We start from the raw sequence: 5,000 nt of genomic DNA, 5'->3' as shown, positions 1-5,000 counted from the left end.
ACAGACAGCTAACAGACAGACAGGCAGCTAACAGACAGACAGACAGCTAACAGACAGACAGACAGCTAACAGACAGACAGGTAGCTAACAGACAGACAGACAGCTAACAGGCAGACAGCTCTGACGTCAGACACAGCGCGTGTCTTTATAAAACTCAGTGAGAAAAAGACTTCTACAGAATAAACTCGGTTACCTTTCACACTTGTTATTCGACGCAGGGCGCAGCCATATTGAGCAACCCGAGGCCCCGCCCCCTCCTGCTGAAACCCGACACCGTCAGCCTGTCAGGCGTGACGCGTTCAGGCTCCGTGGGAAAGATGACGGATATTAGAAAATACAGTTTACCTCTGCCTCCAGCGGGTAGAGACACTGAAACATAGCCTACAGCAGTGGTTCTCAACGTGGGGTCCGGGGACCACCAGGGGTCCTTGAGAAGGTAACAGGGGGTCCCCAGCAAATTGATTGATTGTTAAACTTCACCATTTCTTGTTTAACAAGAAGTTAAGAAGTTAACACAATTAGAGAATGTAGAAGAATGATTATTTTGATCATAGTTTCACTGTTATCTGTCTTCCAACAATACAGATTCTGGACAAAGTCATGTGTAATACAAATATTCTCATATTTGGCTCTGAGAGACAAAATCTCATCAGATGGGGGTCCGTGGCTCTAATGTGGACTAAATTAGGGTCCTTGATATGAAAAAGGTTGAGAATCACTGGCCTACAGGATAAAACGAACCAGCGAAAAAAGTATTTATTTATATTTTCAGCTAAAAGATGAGGTGACTGGTGTTTTCTCGTAGTAATTACCAGCTGAAAGCTAAGGTGAAGAGTATTTTTCAGTAGGAAGCTCTTATCTACCGTCATTCCCACAGTACCTGAACGCAGCGTGGAGCGGCCTGGAGGCCCCGCCCCTCTGGTGACGCCTGGCACCGCCCGCCGGGCAGTCAGCTGTCAGCAGCGCTCCGCCTGTCATCCTGCTGTGACCGGAGCTTCTTCTGATTCATCTTCACTGTCACACTTCTCACGGTGAAGAGAGGCTTCATGGGAAATGTAGTTCAATAACTGCACAGTCTTGTACTGAAGCCTTTTCCCTCAGAAGTTACAAAATGTGTTTGTCTCTAATTTCTGAGCTGCAGCAGGATTTCAGCTCAGGTTTTAGATCAACATCAAACTCCGTCTGAAATATGCGGACGACACCTCAACTAGGACTGGAGGGTGAGGAGTCAGTCCACTGGTGCAGGAAAAATGACCTGGTCCCGAACGAACAAGACTAGGTCACAACCTAGTGTATGGCTGGACCGTGTATGAGTGTGCCACGTGCCACGGCCGACCAATGGTGTAACTAACTCCGCTGTAGACTGCTAATACAGAATAATAGTCCATACATCCATCCTGATCGTTCCAGCGCGTCCCGTCTCTCTCTCCACCGCTGTCGTCTCCACCGCGCCCACGGCCCGCATCGATCCTGCCGATCCAAGCGCCGGGCGCTCTGTTACCCGTCGGTGCCGAAAACGCTGTTCGCCGGACACCGGGGGCGCATCGTCGGGAACAAATCGGCGCCCGGCTAGCGGCACCGGCCGGAACCGTGGCCCCGGGAAACTTCGGGAAGGTCGGCAATAAGCCCTCGGCGTGATGAAACCTCCATGCTTGTTTGTGTCTCTCTCTCCCCCGACAGAACAGAGGGGCTTCAGGTGGACTGAGCTCGCGCATATGCATCGACATGAACGGTGATATGATATAATTGTATAGATTCTACTTTAGCTTCAGCTCACATGCATGATATTGGTCAGCCTGCTTACTGTGTGGGAGAAACGGGCTCCTGATCTCAGCGGAGGAACTAGACGGCGGAGAAAACTAAACTTAAATTTCTGGCTCTGTGACGCTATGATGTGCCACGTGCCACGGCCGACCAATGGTGGAACTTCATCACTCAGTCAGTCAGTCAGTCAGTCAGTCAGTCAGTGACAGACTGGCTGGCCCCGCTGTTGCGGTCCAGCCAAAAAAAGACTTTATTGAAATGATCATCGACTTCAGAACAAAACAATTCATTAAAGCACCTTTCCTCATCAACAGCCAACCGATTACAATAACCGACTCTTTTCAGTTCCTTGGCACACACATCAGCAATAACCATAACCATCATATGAAAAAAGGCCAACAGAGACTCTACTTCCTGAGTCAAGCAGGGTCTTCTGGTCCAGTGTTACACAGCCATAATCCAAAGCATCCTGTCATTATCGATTACTGTCTGGTATGGAAATACATCTAAGCACACAATAAAGAAAATGGACAGAATTATCACCAGAGCATCAAAGATCATAGGCTGCAAACTCCCCACACTGGACTCCACACACACACACACACAAGGCACGGACGACCCTCTCCACCCTGCTCTCCATCTGTGCCAGCGTCTCCCGTCTGGCAGGAGGTCCAGGTCAGCAGGAGGCAGGACAGACCGTCTTAACCTCAAAGCCATACAATTATAAATACACAGAAGTCGGTCTAATTGTATGATATGTGGAGTTGTGTATTATATGTTTTTTTCTTGTTGCACTTAGGTCCTTATGGTTGCACTGGTGTTATGTGGTGTGTTGTTACAGCTACTCCATCTGTACTGTGATTGATTCCACCAGCCTAGCTGTGTGGTAATAAAAGAAACTTGAACTTGAACTGATCTGAGTGGAGTCACAGTCTGTTTCAGTCTGTCTGATCCTGATCCGGGTCCCAGCGGGTCTCGGGGTTCAGGCTCTGTCCGTCCAGACGAGCCGAGAGAAAAAACATCTTCCACATGAATCAGAATGTATTTCAAAGCTCCACATGGTGTGCAGCAGGACTCCTCTTCCTCTGTGGTGATAAAGGAGTTGGATGGTCTATCTAAACATGGTGAAAGTATCAAAACTAAATCCACACGATCCATATTAGTGCAGCGAGCCTCTAAACGAGCCGTTTGGACTTCCGTAACTTTGTGATGTCACAAAGGTTCGCTCATTATCATTTTTGTAAGAAATAATAGACTAACAAAGTGTTTTTTTCAAAGCGGTTGAGCGGTTGTCATTGTTTATTACCGGAGAGTTTTCCCTACCTGTAGCCGCCGGGCCGCGGCGTCTCACGTTTCACTCTGGAAACGGTTAGCCAATAGGAACGGAGGGGTCGTTAATATTAATGAGCCTTAAAGACACGGAGACAGAAACGGCCTGTTCTTGGTAAGGCTCAGAGAGATGCTGGAAAATGAACGTGGAGAAATGGATTGAGAGTGTTTTTGGTTCATGACACCACACACACACACACACACACACACACACACACACACACACACACACACACACACACACACACACACACACACACACACACACACAGCTTTGAATGGACAGAAAGACACTAAATAAAACTCTGTGGAGAATATGGAGCTTTAACATTTAGAGACACTGCAGCGCACAGAAGAGGATTCGGGCCATGTGTGAAAAATTAATTTAAGTTTAAAGTCAGAATTCTGACTTTAATCTCAGAACTCAAATATATTTTTCACATTTGGCCTGAATCCTCCTCTGTAGCAGCACCGAGTGGAAAACACCTCCAAACCAGGCTCTGGCTCGACCGGCATGTGTGTGTGTGTGTGAGTGAGTGTGTGTGTGTGTGTGTGTGTGTGTGTGTGTGTGTGTGTCTAAAAGTAGTGGGAGGAGGGGAGGAAGGGAAGAAAGGATATGGGAGGAGAGGAAGAAGAGGAGTGTTCAGTTTGCGGTGGGAACGGAGCATCTGTCTTCAGACAAGAACAGAACAGAGAAACCTGTGATGTACAGCCAGGAACCTGAGACCTGATAAGACCAGAGACCTGATAAGACCAGAGACCTGATAAGACCAGAGACCTGTGAAGACCAGAGACCTGAGAAGACCAGAAAAGACCTGATGAGACCTGGATAATCTTATCTGTACCAAACTATTTGACAGCATTTATAAAAAGCTCTGAGCAGATAAACAGCAGCAGGCGGTCCAGATGGTTCGAACCCGGACCACGAGCTTTATGTTTCCCCTCTCCTGTCTTTACTGTGAAGTGTCTAATAAAGACAAAGATAAACCAAACAAACAATAACAACAGGTAAATATAATCAAAACAAAATATAAACTAAAACAAAAGTAAAATTAAAAAGTGAAATTTAGAAAGTATATAAATAATTGAATTGAATAAATATATTTTGGGTAAATACAAGTTGAGAGAATCATGAAGAAAAGACTGTTTGGGGAGAGGGGGAGGATGGGGGGGTGGCAGGTTGTAATGTGTGTGTGTGTGTGTGTGTGTGTGTGTGTGTGTTGGGGGGGTTGTAATGTTGTAATGTGTGTGTGTGTGTGTGTGTGTGTGTGTGTGTGTGTGTGTGTGTGTGTGTGTGTGTGTGTGTGTGTTGGGGGGGTTCTCTAGCAGCTGGCTGTTCTCAGCCTCTGTTGACTCTGCAGGGAAACACAGCAGCTTGGAGTTGAGCAACTTCTGTTGCTAATCTGCAGAGATCCAGCAACTGACATCACAACATCCTGCAGTCTGTCTGACCTGAATCAGGCTGAGGTTCTGCTGAGGTTCTGCTGAGGTTCTGCTCAGGTTCTTGTTTGCATAAATTAGTTACAGGTGTTTTCACAGCTGGTTGGGACCTGGTGGAGGATGATGTGGTGTTCTGTCGGTCCGGTTCACTTTCACAAAGGAAAAAAAACGTCCAGAACTTGTAAACAAAGTCATGTGGTTGGAAATGCTGTTGGATGATTGGTCAGACAGTCTGTCAACCTCTGACCTGATGGAGCAGCAGCAATAAATCAAATTAAATTCCCCACAAGTTTTAATAGTTTTTCTATGTTCAGATCACAGGTGTCAGGACCTGCAGACTCTGCTCAGTTTCCCAGCTGTGGACTTTTTGGAGATAAGAGTTTTCACTGCTGACAGGAGTATAAATACCCAGCTGCACCTGAACTCAGCGGCAGAGACAAACAGGCGGGCAGAGAGACAGACAGACA

General features: G+C 46.9%; 1 protein-coding gene across 1 annotated transcript in view; it reads right to left on the bottom strand.

Annotated features, from left to right (window-relative positions):
* Positions 1 to 219, bottom strand: part of LOC139662753 (hamartin-like) — a gene marked incomplete at its 3' end in the record, with an annotated part of 9,204 nt that extends 8,985 nt beyond the window's left edge. The window contains exon 1 of the mRNA XM_071541458.1: positions 194 to 219. The remainder of the gene's footprint in view (positions 1 to 193) is intronic.
* Positions 220 to 5,000: the final 4,781 nt, after the last annotated feature.

Source organism: Centroberyx affinis, unplaced genomic scaffold (genome assembly GCF_046629955.1).
Source record: "Centroberyx affinis isolate AG114_WGS23_722 - 3 ecotype Tasmania unplaced genomic scaffold, CSIRO-AGI_Caff_v1 ptg003883l_1, whole genome shotgun sequence".
In the NCBI taxonomy this organism is placed as follows: Eukaryota; Metazoa; Chordata; class Actinopteri; order Beryciformes; family Berycidae; genus Centroberyx; species Centroberyx affinis.
The sequence above is the reverse complement of the archived record's forward strand: the minus strand, read 5'-3'. Positions and strand labels throughout refer to the sequence as shown.